Raw genomic sequence first — 21089 nt, forward strand, 5'->3', positions numbered from 1 at the left:
GGAGCTCACCGATGGGACCTTGCCCAGATCTTTCAAGGATTTGTCAGCTCCTCACACAATCCAGCCTGTCGCACCCCAAGGTGTACAGGGAATGGCTCTTACTCCCGGGCCTGCTCACCATCATGAAGGTCCTTAATGATCGTGAGCAGAGGGTCAGGAACTCCAAAAGTACGAAGAACAACCCAGTGCCCAGGCCTACTGATGGTATCATAGGCCTTGACCAGGTCAATAAAGCAGAGATGTAGGTCTTGTGGGAATTCCCTACACCTCTGCTGTAGCAGACGGACAGAAAATATGGAATATGTGTAGGACCGCCATTTCCTGAAACCGCATTGGGGCTCCGCAAGCCTCTCCTCAGCATGCCTGGCAAGGCGATGTTGAATAATCCTTGCCAGGACCTTTCCCGGCACACTGAGGAGTGAGATGCCCCTGTAGTTGTTACAGTCTGTGCGGTCCCCCTTCTTAAAGAGAGGGGACCACCAGGGCATCCTTCCAATCCTGTGGAACCCGTCCAGTGGTCCAGACTGTTGTTATGATGTAATATAGGGCAGTCTGTGCACAAACGCCACCCTCCCTCAGCATTTTGCTTGGGAGATCATCTCTACCCGGTGCCTTTCCTGGTCTCAGACTCCGGATCGCCTTCAGTACTTCCTCAACAGATGGCACCTCACCCAGCCACTCACAAGGGGTGACTTCTTCCAATATTTGAGGCACCGCAGCCTCAGCAGGGTCATCCCCACTTTGTGCCACAATGTTTTCCTGGCTGAGGGATTTCCACTCCCCCAGGACCTCACAGAAATGCTCAGAAAATCTGCAAACCTGTTCCTGGGGGTCGGAGATTGGATCACCGTTTTTTCCCCTAATGATGGTAATAGGTGCGGCGCTGCAGGTTACTCTTTTGATAGAGTTAAATAGAGATTTGTGATCGCGGGCCACTGAGGCAGACTCCATCTCCTCAGAAACCCGCGACCACCACCCATCCTTGCAGCGCCGCACGGCTCTCCGAACCTCCGAGCGAAGGCTGCGGTAAGCCTCCTCATTCTCTGACGTGGGATTCTGTAGCCGGTGACAGTGGGCCTGTCGCATTTTCTCAAGCATCTTGAACACCTCCTCTGTCAGCCAGGGTCTCTGGGGAGGTCTGGGCCGCGTACCCAAAGCAGCCATTGCAGCTGCATGAGTCACAGTCCTAAACCTCGCCCATTTACCCTCGACAGCAGAAAGAGTGGGGGACGATGCTAACCCCAGCCGCAAGCGTTGATGACATTCTCGCTTGCAACTTTCATCAGCTGAGACCAGGCCACTTTAGGTTGGAATGGGGTCCTGGGTGTACACCCACCACCGGAGTGGATGAATGGCAGGCGCATCTTACTGATGACTAGTCGATGGTCAGAGGGCAGATCAGCTCCACGATAGGTCCTGGTGTCAAGGACATGGGCTCGCATCCGCTGGTCCCTCACTATGTAGTCCAGCAGATGTTCTTGCTTGGACCCGGCATGCATCCATGATGTTTTGTGGATGCGCCGATGCCGGAACAGCGTGTTGGTAATTCCAAGCCCATGGGCTGCTCATGGGCTTGGAATTACCAACACGCTGTTCCGACGTCATAGATACCTGTCCCTCCGGGGCCTCCGGTACAAGCTTATTAGTAATTTTTTTTATTCGTGGTTTAGTGGTAAATTTTTGAAGGTGGAGGGTTACCAGCCCCTCGCACCCGTCCAGAGCCCCCGTTTAGCCACGGTGGTGGTCGCAGAACGCCATGAGAGGAGGGGCCAATCGGAATTGGCCCTCGACCGACAGCACTGTCCACGACAGAGTTTCCCATCTGGCACCGCGAGGAGGTAGGGGGTTGTTTTGCCGGACCAATCACATACACACAAACACACATACACTCCATCTTTCAAACACCCTCGCCCCCCACAAACACACCACCACCACCACCATCGCTCACACAGGGAGACACTCTACGTATACTCCTTCCCATCATCTCTCTTGGGCTGAACCCAAGAAAACTTTCTATTCACCCAGATATTCCTTTATTGCCCAGGAACCAGGGGGGGGGGAGCAGCAATATGACCGTGAACAGACTTCAGTCGCACGATCCTCTTAGATTGGATTGTTTCCCCGGGCTCGAGTGTTGCCGTGTGTCTGTCTGTGTGTGGGGAGCGGTGGTGTAGCGGTTAGCGCGCTGCGCTACGAACCTGGCGACCCGGGTTCGATTCCCGTTCACGCCGAACACCAGTGACGATTATCTGAACCGGTTATGCGCCTCAAATAAGTACCTGGTGCGATGTGTAAGCATCGCCGCTAAAGAGACAAAGGCGGCCTGGCGTGGTGTTGGCACAACCAGCCCCTCGTGTGCCGTGCCGGTCTTCATAGGTACTCGCTAACAGCACTTGCCCCAACAGTCTATGGCATGCGGGGGATCTTTGTCTTCGTGTCGCGGAAACTCTGCCAGATTTACGTGTAAGCCATCAACACACTGATTCACTCCAGTCACGCGCTCAGCCAGTCGCCTCCGTATCGCTCTCTCGCCGCTACTGCACGTGCTTTACCGTTCCTGTTCACTCGTAGAATCCCTCCACTCGCGTTGAAGAATTCGTCTATTCGACACTGACTTCGTCGTCTCATCCACACAGGGTTGAACCGCCACCACCGTACACTCACCCACCCCTGACTCACTGACACATTACTCACTCACCTACTCATACACCTAGTCACTCACCCACTCACTCAACCATCCACTCACTCACGCACCCACTCACTCACTCAACCACTGACTCACACACCCACTCATTCACTCGTCCACTCAACCATACACTCACTCTCGCACCCACTCACTCATACACTCAATCACCCACCCACTCAATCACCCACTCACTCACCCACCCACCCACTCACACACTCAATTACCCACTCACCCACCCACTCGCTCACATACCCACCTACTGCAAAGGAACTCGTTTATAGTTTTGTTTAATCGCCGATGTTCTATCGTAGCACGGAAAAATGACGCCACTCACAGCAACAACAGAAATGCTCGGCGCATTTGGTCTATGAAACATTCTTGAAGCACGTGGTTAGCACGTGGTTACTACGAGGTGAGCACGAGGTGAGCACGAATGCGCCGTCGTTGTGGCTTCGTGAGTCCTTTACTCATCCCTCTGTCTTGAGTCGACGACTGCAGAACTGGGTGAGAGTTGGAGACAAATCGCGGTCAGTGATCGGCATTGAGATCCACACAGATTGGGGCCGGACACCGTTGACGTGAGAGAGCGAGTGAGTGAGCGGGTGAGTGAGTGGATGAGTTGGTGGGTGAGTGAGCGGGTGAGTGGCTGGGTGAGTGGCTGGGTTAGTGGGTGGGTGGGCGAGTGAGCAATTGAGTGCCTGGGTGAGTGAGTGACTCCGTGAGCGAGTGGATAAGTGAGTGAGGGAGTGAGTAGATGAGTAAGTTGGCGAGACAGTGTCTGTGTGAGTGGGTGGGTGAGTGTTTGGCTGGCTGAGTGAGTAGGTTGGTGAGTGAGTAGGTTGGTGAGTGAGTGGCAGGCTGGGTGAGTGTCTGGTTGAGTGGCATGCTGTGTGAGTGACTGGGTGAGCGAGTGGGTAAGTGAGTGAGTGAGAGGCTGAGTGGATGAGTAAGTTTGTGAGTGGGTGAGTGGCTTTTAGAGTGGGTGAGTGGCTGGCTGGGTCAGTGAATTGGTTCGTATGTATGTAAGGCAGCTGCGTAGTTTTCCGAACGTCGCACACGTGAAACGATTGGGGGGGAGAGAGGGGGGTGGTATTTTTATGTCTTGGCTGCGCGTGTTCCCGCGTGTTCCAAGTTTCAGAGACGGATCGAGTCTCATGGCAATAGGAACCAACACAACAAGCAACGGCAAACAGAACATAATTTAAACAACCACGCTTTCATTTTATACACAGCTTGGAACGAAAGGTCACGCTTCTCTGTGTGTATTTTTATATTCATTTCGGCTTTCATATTCGTTCGCAGCTTTCGGATTTATTTATTTTCGGAGTTTAATAATAACGGGCATGCAAATGGCCAGCGTTGTTGTTGTTGTTGATCGTGATGATGAAAAGGCGCCGATGTGGCTCGCGAATAACAATAATAATTATAATAATAATTGACTTATTCATCCGGGAGTGTCACAGTGAGTTGTAGAACCTTTTTTTGTCGGAGGATCCTGCCTCTACATTTGGTTTCTATTTGATTTTTAAAGATGTATCTCAGCTTTCTTTTTGTCTGACGAGTTGTTTATACCACTTTGGAGGAAAACCGGAGCACCCGAAAGAAACCCACCGCATCTCCGTCCAGATGAAAACAGATGGCGATCGGTCCACACTTCGCCGTAACCGCGCTTCTCCTGGCGAGCCAGGGGCATGCCACCCTCCTCGATCGATGCCCCCCCCCCTTCCCCCCCCCCCCGAAAGGAAGAAGCGGGGTTTTTCACAACATTCGTGCGGTGATCCACCGACCCTAAACCCCTCCGCTCACAGCGGCACTGTGATTGCAGGCCACGTGCCACAGGCGCGATCGTGCCGTCGTGGTGATGGGCGTGCTGCGACATTCGAACGTCTCCGTTCCAGCGCTCGCCCAGCCGCTATTGGCTCCCGCCTGCCGAACGAATCCGATTGTTGTAAGGTCGCGCTCAATTTCGGACAAAGTGCTCGCTGATCTCGTCGAGGGGCATAAAGCATCGGCACGCGAACTCCGCGAGACATCCTTGCAGCCGCAGCAGCTTCGGCAGCAGCGGCTTTTTGGCTGGCCGCCATCAAACGCAGACGCGTGGTCGCCGCAACGCGCGGCGCTTTCAGATGCCCTTCCGCGGCCGTCTGGAACGCTCTTCCTTCCGATGTTTGGAAGCCACTGGAGCTATGCCCTTTCGAAAATCACCTGGATTGAAAGCTCATTTCTTGGGAACTGCTTTTTTTTGTGTGTTTGGTTTGTTGTCCTTCACCCGCAACCACCGATGAGCGCCGTTGGCTGCGTACGGTGCGAAAGAGGTTCAACGGACGGGTACGTACGTACAACGTACGATCGAGCCTTCAATTGGCAATTGGCGAGCGAGACGTGGGGTGGCTGCTGTCGGACGGGATGATGTTTTCACTCAAACACGTGGCGATCGTTAGCAGCCAGCCCCTGCTAATGCACCGTGGTCGTGTCCCGGTGGGGTGGGGGGGGGACGTGGGGTGGGACTTGGGGGGGGGGAGGGACTTGGGGGCGGGGCGAGGGGGTGCACGCGCCACGGAACGTTCCGAGTTCAGGCCTGCGTCGAGCTGAGCCTGCACCACAGGGATTGTCACCGACGTGACCTTTGACTGCCTCCCCCCCCACCCCCATTGGTTCTCTAGCTGTGTGCCCCGGGGCCTCCCGTTGTGAGCAGCGGCCTCGGCATCCAGCAGTGGCGTTGTCTGCTCGTGGTTTGCGTATCGCTGATGGGTGGGAGTGGAGGCGGCTACCATTCTCTTCCCTCTTCCTCGTCGATTGTTCTCATCCATTGACCAATATCCCCCCTCCACACCTCTCATCATAGCCCAGCGCCCGGACCCCTCCGGCCCATGGGACCCGGCGCAGTTGCACCGCCTGCTCACCCGACGGCTAGGCCCACTGGCTGGATGATGAAGGCCCTCCTCCCCCGTGCCGTTGCTGTTCGCCACGGTCTTGCGACGACGAAGACGACGATGATGATGACGACGACGATGATGATGACGACGACGATGTCGCGATAACCGTCAAGCGAGGAGCGGATTCCATGGCTCCATCTTCAGCCGCATTCCGTCGCTTGGTTCGCGACGCAACGATCCGAGCTGATCTCACAACTCCCAACAACCGTGATCGTCTTTTCGTGTCCCCCCACCACCACCACCACCACCGCCTTTGGCTGCTGCTCCATCCTTAGTCTGGACCGCTGTCCACCGTCTCTCGTAAACCACGATGCCATCGCACTTTTAGAAGAAAATTAACTAAACGATTCTTTACTCGAGCAGATAAGGCCCCACTGAGCTACTACGTAGCTCTCTTTCAGAGACGACCTGGCTATCATGAATGGTAGCCCAACGAAGTGGCTCATCATCACGTGGACATTCATAGGAGGGGAAAACCGGAGGACCCGGAGAAAAATCCACGCGACCACTGGGAGAGGGACGCGCAGACTCCAAATAGACGGCAGGCGTCAGGGTCGGGATCGAACTCACAGCCTCCTGCATACCAGGCGAGGGAGTTAACATCTTCTAGCCACCGTGACGCCAATTAATTAGCAAGCAGCTTGCTGTGGGGGAGGGAAGCTCACCCACCCACCCACCCCCTCTCACCTACCTCCCTATCCACCGCCGCTTTATATAATCTACGAGTGTGCCATCCCATTGCAGCTTTACGTAGCCAACAAAAAAAAAGGAATGCGCAGACAGCTCTCCGGTTGTTAAAATGCAGAGGCAGCTGTTCCGGGAGGGGCGACGTTGGTGACCCCGGGGCCTCGTTCAGACGAACCTGACATAACAGAGACAAGGCGCGACTTTGCGAACAGCGGCGGTGTGGGGTATTTGGGGTATGCTCATGCGGGGGTTATGAGCAAAGAGAAGACGAGGTGACGAGCTTGCGTCCGTCGTCATCACGGTCATCGGCAATGATCTCTCCACTGCTGGATGCTGTGGTATAGTAACGCGCTTGGAATTTAACCCTTGGGGGAAAGATGTGAAATGATGACCACCACCACCACCACCAACCCCCTTGTTCCATTTCTTCCCTCCCGGTCTCCTCCGGCCCGTGGGGCCCTGTGCATTTGCACCGCCTGCCTACTCGATAGTCACGCCACCGGCTGGGCGAAGGCTGCCCTCCCCGAACCGTCGATAGCATTCCAACAACCCACCTCAGCACGGACTGATTCCATTGCTCCGTCTCTAAGGTGCGCCCCCCCCCTCCCCACTCCTCCCCCCACTTCACCGAGGCGTGTTTCCTCCTTTGAGTGCCGTTCCGGTATCGCTCTTGACCATCGCCCACCTTCTGGTGACGTGTTGTCCTGCCCAGGCCCCCTGTGCTGCTCTTGACAATCGACGTGACGCCACTTCCACCGATCCACAGGTGTGCCACGGTGGCTGAACGATGTTAACTACCTTGCTTGGTACACAGAAGGTCGTGGGTTCGATCCCAACCCTGACGCCTGCTCTACATTTGGACTTTGCGTGTCTCTGTTCCCATTGTCGCGTGGATTTTTTTTCCTCCGGGTCCTCCGGTTTTTTCCCCTACACGTTGAGAATCAACACGCGTTTAGAGTATTTGGCTGCTATATGTTTCCACGTGATTGGCCACTTCGTTGACCAATCATTTGTGGCCAGGTCGCTTCTGCAAAAGAGCTGCATCGCTCAGTGGGCTTTACCTGGTAAAATAAATAAATAGTTTAGTTTAGTTTGTCTATATTTTTTAAAGCCATTTGCTTATCTTTCCTATACGTTGCACTCCTATTGTGTTTTTGTATTGTTTGTTGTTTTAACTTTCTGATCTGCTCCTACTGGACATTTGTGAAAAAATGCTTTATAGCTCACCGGATTCCTCGAGTATTCTGATTTCTGATTTAGTGAGCAAGGGGTGGCCTGGGGGGGTCACTTGAAACGACCAAAGCAATCACGTCAACAATAAACATAGATCAATTAAGCGAACAGAAGTTAGAGCGGAGATAACCAGATATTAATCGGTGCCTATCTCGTGCTATAATTCCTGGCGTGCTGCTCAACTTCGCTCGCCATTACACCGGTGGGGCAACTTCCCTTACACATCGATACCTAAAACCCCAATAAAATATGTTGAAAATAATTATTTCCCATTGTTTGTCACGCACAAGGAAATTTGTAGCAAAATGCAGCAGCAGCAGCAGCAGCAATGCAACACAAATGACGATATCGCTATGTGGATAGAAAGGAAAATAAATAAATGTCCCTGTACAATATGCGACCTAAATGAATGTCCTGTGTGTGTGTGCATAATGCTGCCGGGAGTTGAGATTACGCTCCGTCATCTGTGAAAGTTGTGCCGGTGGCAGCTCAGCCCTTCCAGCCAGAGTCGTCGTAATCCCCTCTCAAAGGCACAGTGGTGTTGTTGTTGCCACTGTTGTTGTTGTTGTCGTCGTTCGCATGCGCCATTGATGAGAGCGATTCCCGTGAAGGAGACAGAGTAGTAAGTAGGTGGCGAGTGGCCGAAGTTGAAGTGTCGCGCTCACTGGTTAGCTTCAAGCAGCCGAGAGGTGTAAATGTCCCAAGTGATGATAAGCCCACTTCGTTGAGCTATCATTTGTGATAGCCAGGGTCGCTTCTGGAAAAAAAAAATAGCTAATAGCTCGTTGGGCTTTAACCGGATGAATGCGAGTTTTATTTGTATATATTTAAAAGTGATTTGCTCAGTTTCCATTACTTTGCACTCCTATCGTTTTTGCATTGTGCGATGTACTGAGGACGTCTTGTGAAAAGGAGCTTCATAGCTCATCGGATTCCTCCAGTCTAAACAAATATTTTGATTCTAATTTCATTAGCAAGGGGTGACCTGGGGCTTCCAGAAATGACCGAAGCAATAAAGCAAACAATTAAACAGAGCCATGAAGCGAAGAGAAATCAGTGCACAGATAACCAGGTAGAAATGAGTGCAGAGATAACCAGATAGTGCGAGTCAAGAGACGGAACGCGTCCCGAGAGAACGTCGGCCACGTGGAGATGGGGGGCGATGATTTCGTCAACTTGGCGTGGTGCAGGTGCCCGATAGGCCGCTAAAGGCATCGCGCGCGTCGCCAGAGACGGCGACGCAACGGCTTTTGGCGCCGTCTTCATCAAGCAGTGGATCGATCCTAACCCGCGGACGATGACTAACCGACGACGAATTTCGATTTGAAGCTTTCGTGACTGCAAGGATTCATCTTCTTTGGTTCTTTCGGTAAAGTCACCACGTAGAATGAGAATAAAATAATAAAATAACACAATAAAATTCTCACGACGTTTCGGCCGCTTGCGTTGTGGCCGAAACGTCGTGAGAATTGTATTGTGTTATTTTATTATTTTATTCTCATTCTACGTGACCTTACCGAAAGAACCAAAGAAGATGACCGATGACGGTGAACTCGAAACTCTCGCACAGGACGCACGGCAGCAGCGGCGGCGGCAGAAGCAACACCCCAGAAATTCGGAATTTAACTCCTCGCACGTGCGGCGAATCGCGCACCCACAAGGAACGCGATCGTGTGCGGCTGTGGGGCCCTCCCGTGGCTCATTCGGTGCGCGTGGGCTCGTGGCGAGGCAAGGGTTACGGGAGCCGAATGGCTCCTGCTGGGGCTGGAGAGAGGGGAGAGAGGAGGGGGTGGGAGGGAGGGAGAGGGAGGGAGGGGGAGGGGGAGCCCACAGCGTAACACCACTAGCACCACCGCAGCTACGGCCAGGCTTTTGCTGACTGCACACAAATGGGAGTTGTAATGAGTTCCCAGCCGTGTGGGTGGGTTTTTTTTTCTCCGCCTGAGAAATAATTGCCACGCTCACTCAGGGTTATTCCAAAATCTAAATATTAAACAGCTTTTTTTTTCTCTCCCGCGGCCAATTAAGTGAAAAATACAGGTTTATCATGGTAACGACTCAACCCTCCCTCTAATCCTACTCCGCATCCCCACCTCTCCCCCACGCCACTGTCGCCAGATTTTGCCCAGAAAGCTTAAGGGAGCTCCACGATCCTCGACGCGTTTTTGTTCCGCGTCTCTCCGCGTGCAGCTGTGGGGAGGAAACATCTGAATGTCACTTCCCCTCCCTCCATTCTGCTTCAATTTAGCTTCGAAGTATTATTCATTGCTCTGGTCCGTCCCAACCGGATTGGTGGTTTCCTGGAAGTGGATTTGGCCTCCAAACACCCCCGCCTCCACCCACCCCCACCTCCACCCCACCTCCACCCACCCTCCCTCGTGAAGAGATAGGGAGCGAGAGAGATTCGGCCTCTCGCCATTATCGTGCACGGGACCAGACGACAATATTTAAATGGAGATTGCAAAACGTGAGTCATTCCAACATTACGCCTTTGAAGAGCCGATATAAGTGAATTATGCAACGACCTTGTTCAAAAACTAATTATTTGACGACGCTGCTGCTGCTGCTGCTGTTGTTGCTGCTGCGTTGGCAGTGGTACACAAACCCAAATTATGATAACAACAATAATTTCAAGAACACGATAGCCTACGGCATAAAAGTACATGTTGACCGACGTTTCGGACAATGGCCCCTTTTTCACAGCACGTAGAAAGTCCAGAGGCCAGAGAGGAAAACTATCCTGTGTTTAACACGTTAGCGTACGTATGCATGTTGAACTTATTTCGCACCGTACGTAGGCAACTGTGCCAATCGCGTGAAGGCAAAGGCGCGGTCCTGCAATTGCTTTTCTCACGTCACTGCTAGCGGAAGGAGCCTCCACTTGAGGGAGCTCTAGTGTTAACTACCTCGCCTGGAATGCAGGAGGTCGTGGGTTAGATCCCGACCCTGACGCCTGCTGCTGTATATTTGGAGTTTGCGTGTCTCTCACTCTCTCATCGTCATCACGGTGGCTAGGAGATGTCAACTACCTCGCCTGGAATGGAGGAGGTCGTGGGTTCGATCCCGACGCCTGCTGCTGTATATTTGGAGTTTGCATGTCTTTCTCCCCATGATTGCGTGGATTTTATTCGCCAGGTCCTCCGGTTTCCCCCCTCCACGTTTAGAATCGGCAACACGCGTTTAGAGTATTTGGCTACTGCGACACTTTTCCGCGTGATGATAATTCACTATGTGATGATAATTCACTATGTAACACGATTTTTGTTCCTGGGTAGTAAGTGTAATTTTCTAATTGCTCAAGCCTCAAAAGTATAGAAAATGGCTATTATTCCCCACAAACTTTGCTTTTGTGACCAGGATTTTACGTGAAGGAATGACACAAATGCACACCACGTTTGCTCATTGAAAAGAGGTACATTTCAAAATATCAATGTCCTGGTCACAAAAGCAAAGTTTGTGGGGAATAATAGCCATTTTCTGCACTTTTGAGGCATAAGCAATTAGAAAATAACACTTACTACCCAGGAACAAAAAAAAAATTGTTACATAATCCACTACGTTGAGTTAAAATAATTTGTGATAGCCAGGTCGCTTTTGAAAAAAAATTGCTCCGTAGATAGCTCAGTGGGCCCTTACCTGGCAAATGAATGAACGAATACATCATGAAGACGGCTCCGGGGACATAAGTGTGATGCACCCATACAAATTGTGCCCGGCGTCAATAAGGTTACACAAAACGACGGTCTTATAATCCTGACAATTCGGTAAGTACTCGCACACGGCGCGATTCAAGTCAAAGGGATTTCCCGTTCACAGCTATCATTGAATCGTTAGGTGGAAACTCCACGTTCCCATGGCGAGGGCAAGTATGCCCGTAAGACTAACCGTCGGTAACTTCCCGCACAAAGCGGTAGGTATTTTATCGACCCTCCTCTGAACGAAATTACGGGATGGGGTAACATTCCGCAACCAAGATTTGACCTCACAACCATCCAATCGCAAAGACCGCTCGCTCGCTCTCTCGACCAATGAGCGCGGCGGTGGTGAGGTGTCACCTCCCTCGCCTGGTACGCAGGAGGTCGTAGGGTCGATCCCGACGCTGACGCCTGCTGCATATTTGGAGTTTGCGTGTCTCTCTTCCCGTGGTCGCGTGGATTTTTCTCCGGTTCCTCCGTCTTTTCCCTCCATACTTAGAATCGGCATGCCTTTACGGCAATTGCCTGAGATACATTTTCACGTGATAAACCACTTCGTTGAGCTCTCATTTGTGATGGCAAGGTCACTTTTGAAAAAGAGCCGTATCGCTCAACGGGCCTTACTTGGTAAAATAATAGTTATTAAAAGAACCCACTTCGTTTAGCTTTCATTTGCGATAGCCATGGTCGCTTCTGATAAAAGAGATCTTTCGCTCAGTGGACCTTACCTGGTAAAATAATAATAACCAGTCATTTCGTGACCGCGAAGACCCGTTTACAAACTGCGGGCTCGCGGGAGAGAGCTGTCTCGCAGTCGCAGATTCAAAGCGGACAGAGCACGCGCAGTTGTACTCCCGACGGCGAGAGGCGGGGAGTGGGGGGGGATGGGGTGAGGGGGTGGGAAAAAAAATCCACGAAACAATGGGAACATATCGTGGGCAGGACGTGAATGGAAAAGGTCACACACATCGCCGTGTGAAATCCCAGCGCTGTACCTGAGCGAACTCGGGCCCCTGTGTCAATACAGCACTCCACCACACCCCACCCCCGTGTTCTCGCCATCGCTAAGGAGCATTGAGGGCCACAGGTTTGAACACGAATGCAAACCATCCTCGCGTAATGAAATAAATCATCACGTGGTGCGCGCCCGGATAATAGGTCCGCTCTGAATGGAATGGGGTCTCGTGTTATCAAAGCCGTTTGAGCTCAAGTGCTTAGCATGTTAAGCCTAGAAGCTTAATAAGCAACATAACAGATTGCGGTGAGATGCCGGTTTTGAATAACGGCGAGAGACGGGGAGAAGGGAAGGGGACGCGCGGAGCTTGCTGGCATCGACCGCACGGGTAACGGGCACCGATCGAAGCTCCAGGGCGAGAAGAAACGACGGCGGCACGGTGAAGAGCGGCAACCGTGGGGGACACGAACGTCCGTGGATACGTCTCGCAGAAGGAGACGGAGCCATGGAATGAGCACGTGGCACGCGGGCGTTGTGGGATGGCGACAGAGGAGGAGGGGGGGGGGGAGTTGTAGTTGGGGGAGGGGGGCTGTCATTCAGCCAGCAGTGGATGGACCACGGCTGCTACTACAGAGGCTGTTACTGATGATGATGATGACGCTCACAATCACATTGTACGGTTGGATGGTGGTCGCCATTGAGACTGCTTCGCGGGAGGTGCAAACCCGTCCACGTTGGAGTGACCTCTGTGACCTTGTATGACATCGGTATTACTTGGGCGGCTGGAGTTCAGTAACCCCCCCCACCACCACCAAAATGATCTCCAGCCCCCCAAAATGAACTCGCAAACCCCCCCCCCCCCTTCACCCCCTCCACTCTCCAACCCCGATTAGTAATCCGCCGAATTGGCCGGTGGAGTTTGTGAAGCAATTTTCATTCGAAGACCTCGTGACTGCAGGAATCCATACTTGTTGGTTCTTTCGGTAAAGTCACGTGGGTAAAAAAATAAACAATATATATATATCACGACGTTTCGATCGCAACACAAGCGGTCGTCCTCAGGTGGAAAATAAAAAAAAAAGCAAACTTAAACAAAATCCCATATCCGTAGCTTTGAGCGGCAATTGTGTCATTCATTCATTCAAATCTGTCCGCAGTGGCTCGTTGCCGGACGCCGGCTGGGATTGCCTCCCGCGTCCTTCAGTCGTCTCGTTCGGGAAGTTTCGCGTCTTTTCACCCGTGAGCGCGCGACACTTCTCGAGACCCTCGACTCTCCCGCTCGCCCCGCTCCCTCGTGCGTTGCCCTGACGTCCAGCCCATCAGTGGCCGCGTGCTCGTCGACGCCGACGCAAGAGAGAGATTGAGAGCGACACGTGTCAATCTGCACGGCCACCTTCACCGCACCGAGGAAGGCGAATAAGTCCCCGTGTAGATTTTGTTTTAATTTACAACACGTATTTGGTGCGTCCTTGCGCATTGCATCTCTCTACGTGTACCAGCTCAAGAACCTCCCCTCCACCGCCCCACACGCCCCCACGTAAATCGTGACTTCCGTGTGTCCACCCCCCCCCCCCCACACTGAACCCTTCCCCCTCTCCCCCAACCACGCTCACTGTGACAACAGACGCTGCTTCTCCTCTGTGTAGCTCACTTCTGCCGTCTCCCTTCTCCCTCTCTTCCGTCCCCTCTAAATCATCATCACCCTCTCACCATCATCATCATCATCACCACGACCACCATCACCGTCTCATCATCCCCAACATCTTGCCCCGGTCATTCCTTTTTCCTCTCCTCCTCCTCTTCCCGCACCGCCGCTCCTCCTCCCTCTCTCTCCCAGCTCCTCATTTTGAGCCGTTGCCCCCCCCCTCCTCCTGTGTGTCCGTCTTAGAGACTCCCGTCTCAGCATGATTATGGCCATCACTTTATTTTTTTGGCATTTGTATAGAATGTCCTAAAATGTCAACTCATTTCGCTGGCAGCTAAACGCATTTATCTGCTAAAATTCAGATCCCAAAGAATAATTCATTTGGCGGTGGTTTTGGAGAATATACAGTGAGGGAAAAAAGTATTTCATCCCCTGCTGATTTTGTACGTTTGCCCACTGACAAAGAAATGATCAGGCTATAATTTTAATGGTAGGTTTATTTGAACAGTGAGAGACAGAATAATAACAAAAAAAATCCAGAAAAACGCATGTCAAAAATGTTATAAATGTATTTGCATTTTAATGAGGGCAATAAGTATTTGACCCCCTCTCAATCAGAAAGATTTCTGGCTCCCAGGTGTCTTTTATACAGGTAAAGAGCTGAGATTAGGAGCACACTTTTAAAGGGAGTGCTCCTCCTCAGCTTGTTACCTGTATAAAAGGCACCTGTCCACAGAAGCAATCAATCAATCAGATTCCAAACTCTCCACCATGGCCAAGACCAAAGAGCTCTCCATGGATGTCAGGGACAAGATTGTAGACCTACACAAGGCTGGAATGGGCTACAAGACCATTGCCAAGCAGCTTGGTGAGAAGTGACAACAGTTGGTGCGATTATTCGCAAATGGAAGAAACACAAAAGAACTGTCAATCTCCCTCGGCCTGGGGCTCCATGCAAGATCTCACCTTGTGGAATTGCAATGATCATGAGAAAGGTGAGGAATCAGCCCAGAACTACACGGGAGGATCTGGTCAATGATCTCAAGGCAGCTGGGACCATATTCACCAAGAAAACATTTGGTAACACACTACGCCGTGAAGGACTGAAATCCTGCAGCGCCCGCAAGGTCCCCCTGCTCAAGAAAGCACATATACATGCCCGTCTGAAGTTTGCCAATGAACATCTGAATGATTCAGAGGACAACTAGGTGAAAGTGTTGTGGTCAGATGAGACCAAAATGGAGCTATTTGGCATCAACTCAACTCGCCGTGTTTGGAGGAGGAGGAATGCTACCTATGACCCCAAGAACACCATCCCCACCGTCAAACATGGAGGTGGAAACATTATGCTTTGGGGGTGTTTTTCTGATAAGGGGACAGGACAACTTCACCGCATCAAAGGGACGATGGACGGGGCCATGTACCGTCAAATCTTGAGTGAGAACCTCCTTCCCTCAGCCAGGGCATTGAAAATGGGTCGTGGATGGGTATTCCAGCATGACAATGACCCAAAACACACGGCCAAAGCAACAAGGGGGTCAAATACTTATTGCCCTCATTAAAATGCAAATAAATTTATAACATTTTTGGCATGCGTTTTTCTGCATTTTTTGTTGTTATTCTGTCTCTCACTGTTCAAATAAACCTACCATTAAAATTATCGACTGATCATTTCTTTGTCAGTGGGCAAACGTACAAAATCAGCAGGGGATCAAAAACTTTTTTCGCTCACTGTAAAAAAGCCACGTCTCCTTCACATATCCGTCTCTGCACACACTACAAAAACACAAACGCGTTTTTTTTGCAAACGCCACGCGGCACGCCGTTAAAGGCCGTCGTGAGTCGTCCATCGCCGTACAATCGCGCTGAAAAACGAAGACCCCAGACTGTAAAGCGGGGAGGGGCCATTGCTTCTAAGGTCGACCGGCAATTGACCAGCAGCATGGATTCGTGCGAGCCGCAACTCTGCTGCTGATGAGACGCCGCGTGTCGAAAACCAATGCAGAGTTTTGCTCGTTTTTTTAATCATCGCTGCTGAATGCGTACGCCGCCAGAGGAGCCGTGCTTGCTGATGTGATGTGTAAGAAACACTTTTTTACATATTACAAATCTAGCCAGACGGATATGTGAAGGAGACATTTTGTCTGCCTATCAGTGCCACTACAGCTCACCCCATTTGTCGCCTGAGCGAACCCGGCGACCTGAATTCTACCCGGGTTCGATCCCCGCTCACGACCATGGCCGGGTTAAGATTGTGTAGGCTCCTGGGCTACAGGGTACTGTGAGGCCCCCAGTAATATTTTGAAAAGGAAAACAAAGTTAAAGAATTTTTACAAGGCTAACAACAAATCAAATGCAGCATTCACAAACGAAATAACTTTTCACTTCATCTCTGGAGGGCCTCCAGCTGGCGGAGGCCCCTGGGGGCTGCAAACCCTAAAGCCCCACGTGCCTTAATCCGGCCCTGCTCACGGCCAACAACCGCTGACGATTATCTGAACCGGCACTGGGCCCCCCTAGGTCGACTCGGCCACAGATGAGTACCCGGTGCGATGTGTGAACATCGCCACTTGGGAGACAAAGGCGGCCTTGGCGTGGTTGCTGGCCACCCAAACCGCTCGTGTGTCCACCCGGCTGCACTTCGTAAGTGTCGCTACTCGCCCACAACACTTTTCCCCTAACGGACGAGTAAAGAAAGCTACACGGGGCATCTTCGTCTGTATCCTTTGTCGACCTTTGTAGTTAACACACAGGGACATTTACCCGCTCGAAGCTGCCCTCTCCCCACGCTGTTTTCTAACGATCCGCTCGACTCTCAGAGCTCAAACCGCCTCGACCGGGCGTCGCAGAAGGGCGCGCGACAGGAGAGAGGCTGCGAGTGGAATCAAAAGCCCGGTCGAGGGTTTTGGAGTGGACCGCCCATTCTTCTTCTTCTTCTTCATTATATTTATTTTCGTTGTTATTGTTGCTATTGGGTTAAGCAGGGTGTCTATGCAGGGTGTCAGCCGTGGGTCGACAGTGACGCATGACGGCAGAAGACTCGTTCGAGGGTTTGGAATGAAACGCCCACATTCTCCGTAATTCGTCCGCCCCTATTCATTCCTATTATTATTTAAGTAGGTAAGTAGGCTGTCTATAAATGGATCAGCCGTGGATTGACCCTAACTGGTGATGGTTACGATGATGATGATGATGATGAATTGGTAACCAGATTATCAATGCCTTGGCTTGAGGACGCTTCCATCCAGCAGTGGATTCGCCGACACATCGAATTATGATGTTGTCATATCGCCGCGATGTTGTCGTGGTCGCCAACTACCTCTGTTGCGAACGCTTTGCGAGAATTTGACGGCCGCGATTGCAAATTGGCAGCCCGCGGGGCCACGGTTGCTGTTGTTGCTGTTGTTGTTGTTGACACCAACGGTGGCAGCTGCTGCCAACTAAAACCAGCGAGCGAGCGAGCGAGCGGCCTTCTCGTTAGAGCCGCCGAATCGTTCGCTCGTCGTTACGGCGGCGGCGTCGTCGTTAGCGCTCTCAAACAAAACAGCGGCCGCTAGCATCCGCTTCTTTTTTTTCACTCCTTCCGCGTCGCGTTGCAACCAAAAAAAAAAGCGTGGAGCGCGTGGCGTCGCTATGGAAGCTCCGGCGCCTAATGAGTCGTCGCGTGATGGGCGACGTTCGATCGAGGTAGTTGTAGCTGGCTTACACCCTCCCCCCCCACCACACACACACACCCACTGTTCCCCCCACCCCCAATCACCCCCACATAACCAAGGCGAAGATCCACCGTACAGCCTTAACGGAGCGCTCTGTCAACGGTCCCTGCGCGCACGCGCACAGGCGCACACCAAATCGAGCGCACGAGGCAACCACGCTGACGGAAGTCACCAGCGCATGGCTGCACAGCGGTGTACGACCACGGTGTATAGGGTCCGTACCGCACTATGCACACACATATTCGCCCCCACCCCACACACACACACACACCTATAGCCTGTAACAGACTGTTGGGGCAAGTGCTGTTAGCGAGTAGCACCTATAAAGGCCGGCACGGCACACGAGGGGGTGGGGTCGTCCAGCACCACGCACGGCCGCCTTTGTCTCCACAGGGGCGATGTTCCACACAGCGCACCGGGTACTCATTTCAGGCTGAGTCGACCTAGGGGAGGCCCAAGACCGGTTCAGACGGTGTTGGTGGCCGTGAAACAAGTCGAACCCGGATAGGCCGGGTTGGGAGCGCAGCGCGCTAACCACTGCACCGCCGCTCCCCAGCCCCCCACCGCTCCCCCCGACACCTCCGCAATGAGCCCGAAATAAGAGTCAGCGGCGTGAGCGTTCCGTCCCAATGTTTCATGTTTCGGTTCCATTCGGGGACTTCGACGTCAGCTGTTGCTCGAGTCCGGACCTCCTCAACCCCTCCCGGCGTGCTCTCCGCCGAGCACAAAGCGACCAGCGATGCCGGGAGTGGGGAATGCGACTTTCATGTTCCATTCCGATGCGATGCAATTCACCCCTGCCATGGCCAATTTACGCTCAAGAAAAATAAAGTCACGGGGGAATCTTGCTTTGATCACGGGGGAAGTTGGGGTTGGGGTGGGGGGGCTTCTACAGTGAACTGAAGGAAAATAAATATAGGATGGGGTGTATGTCGCGTGTGTAATTGATGCGTGTGTTTAGACCGCTTAACGGGCACTGCACGGCCTTGAGAAGAGATGGAGCTGATGCGGTCCGGGAGGATGTGGAGCTGAGTGGACTACTTTGCCGACGACCGGTACCAGCGGTGTCAAGATCGGCCTCTGTGGAGGAGGCTCGTGAAGGACGCTGCTACTGGGCAGTTGGAGGCAGTCGCCCTCCAACAACAGCGGAGGGACGAGGAGCTTCGCTCGTGGACGCAGACGCAGTTGCACGGCCTGCGCACTCGATAGCAACGCCACGTGCACAGTAAAGATTCCGTTACGCGTGGTAAACAACAACAACAACAAAAAAGAGAGAGCGGCTGAACCGTCACAAACGCGCGATGCAGTGGCGTAGCTGTGGAGTGTGCAGGCGGTGCAACTGCGACCCGGAGCTCAGGCACCGGGCTATAAAGAGCATCATGAGATAGGCGCCGTCATTTCATTCGTCACAGCAGAGCCAATGCCATCCACGCTACGCTACACACTTCCAGGGAAACTCACGAGGGACAGCTCTTTTGTTTTTGTTTTTACCGGCAGAGAAATAGGACACCTGCCTGAGATCAACAGCGAATGCTGCCACTGCCCGGGGTATTGCATGTGAGTATTCATCGCCTATTTTTGTTCCTGCCAATTTGTTGTTGTACCCACCCCTCCCTCTCCCCTCCCCATCCTCCCTCCTCGTTTCTCTGAATTGTGACATTTTAAAGCACGTAATTGAAGAGCGTCATGCTTGTATCTTCGCTGCAACTTCTGCCAGTCATCCGACAACCGTACCTCCCTCATTCCCTCCCTCCCGGAGGGGAAAATTTTCCGCTCGAGAGCCGTTGGGATTCTTGCAAAACTCGCGTCCTCCAGCACCACCGCCACCACGACCATCACTGTAAAGATAAAGAACCCCCGCCCCCGGTATAGCCTGAACTGGTTGCTGAGGCAAGTGCTGTTATCGAGGAGCGCCTATGATTTTATCTTTGGCCTCCACACGCGAGTCGGTGGGTGGTCAGCACCACGCCCGGCCGCCTTTGTCTCCCCGGTGGCGATGTTTACACACCGCCCCAGGTTACTCATTTGAGGCTGAGTCGACCTAGGGGAGGCCCAGCACCGGTTCAGATAATCGTCACTGGTGTTTGCCGTGAGCGGGAGTCGAACTCGGGTTGCCGGGGTCATAGCGCAGCACGCTAACCGCTACACTACCGCTCTCCAGCATTACCGCCACTATCATCACCACCACTATCATCACCACTACCACCATCGCCACTACCACCACCAACACTACCATCACCATCACCACTACCACCACCATCACCACCATCACCACTACCACCATCATCACTACCACCACCAACACTACCATCACCACCACCATCATCATCACCACCACCATCACCACTACCACCATCACCACCACGACCATCACCACTACCACCATCATCACTACCACCACCAACGCTACCATCACCACCACCATCACCACTACCACCACCACGACCATCACCACTACCACCACTAACACTACCATCACCACCATCACCACTACCATCATCACCACCACCACCACTACCATCACCACTATCATCACCATCACCACTACCATCATCACTACTACCACCATCACCACCATTACCATCACCACTATCACCACCATCACCGGCGCCAGTGTTGGCTTGTCACGTGGCATTTGAAGCGGGCTGCTTTAGAGCGTTGCGTTCCGCACGAGTGATGTCTTATTAGAAAGTGAGCATTGTTTTGCGATCAACGCACTGTGGATTGTTGCTGACAAGATGATACATTTAGCATCTGCGTATTACGTTACATTCTGAATGTAAGAGGTGTTGTGGATGCTAATGAACTGTCTCTCTCTCTGTCAAGCTAGTTGCCCAAGGGTAGGTTCTCTCTGTCTCCAAGTAATCTGTGGCTCTATGTGAAATTCTATGGGTATGTACATTCTATTGGTCTCTACATAAATCTATGGGTCTCTATATAAGTCGATGGGTCCCTACATAAGTCTATGGGTCCCTATATAAGTATATGGGTGTCTATGTAAGTCAGTGGGACTCTATTCAAGTCTATGGTCTCGATGTAAGTCTATGGGTCTCTATACAAGTGTATGGGTCCCTATATAAGTCTGTGTTTCCATGTATCTCTATGGGTTTCTATGGAAATATATGGGACCTTACCTAAGTATATGGTTCCCTATGTAAGTCTATTGGTCTCTATATAAGTTTTTTGGTCTATATGTAAGTCTATGGGTCTCTACCTAATTCCATAGGCTCTTATATATGAGTTAATGAGTCCCTGTACAAGTCTAAGGCTCTTTATATAAGTCTACAGGTCTCCGCCCAAGTCCTACGTTCTCTTCCTTTAAGGTCAGCTCCGTGGCTCGGCTCCAATGCCTCCATCGCTGATATTCGGCCTCCACAGTCTCAACGTCCACGCCACGGGAGGCAGGACGATGATGGCACGAACGGCGCGTGCGGGCGCCTCGCAAGTCGGGAGTTCCCCCGTTGATTTCTTGGGGCCGGGTGAGAACTCACTCAAGAGACCACGATAGGGGGAGTCTCAGAATAGGGATTTTTTTC

This window comes from Petromyzon marinus, chromosome 38 (genome assembly GCF_048934315.1).
Source record: "Petromyzon marinus isolate PM22_M1 ecotype Great Lakes invasive population chromosome 38, UKy_Petmar_22M1.pri1.0, whole genome shotgun sequence".
Taxonomy (NCBI): Eukaryota; Metazoa; Chordata; class Hyperoartia; order Petromyzontiformes; family Petromyzontidae; genus Petromyzon; species Petromyzon marinus.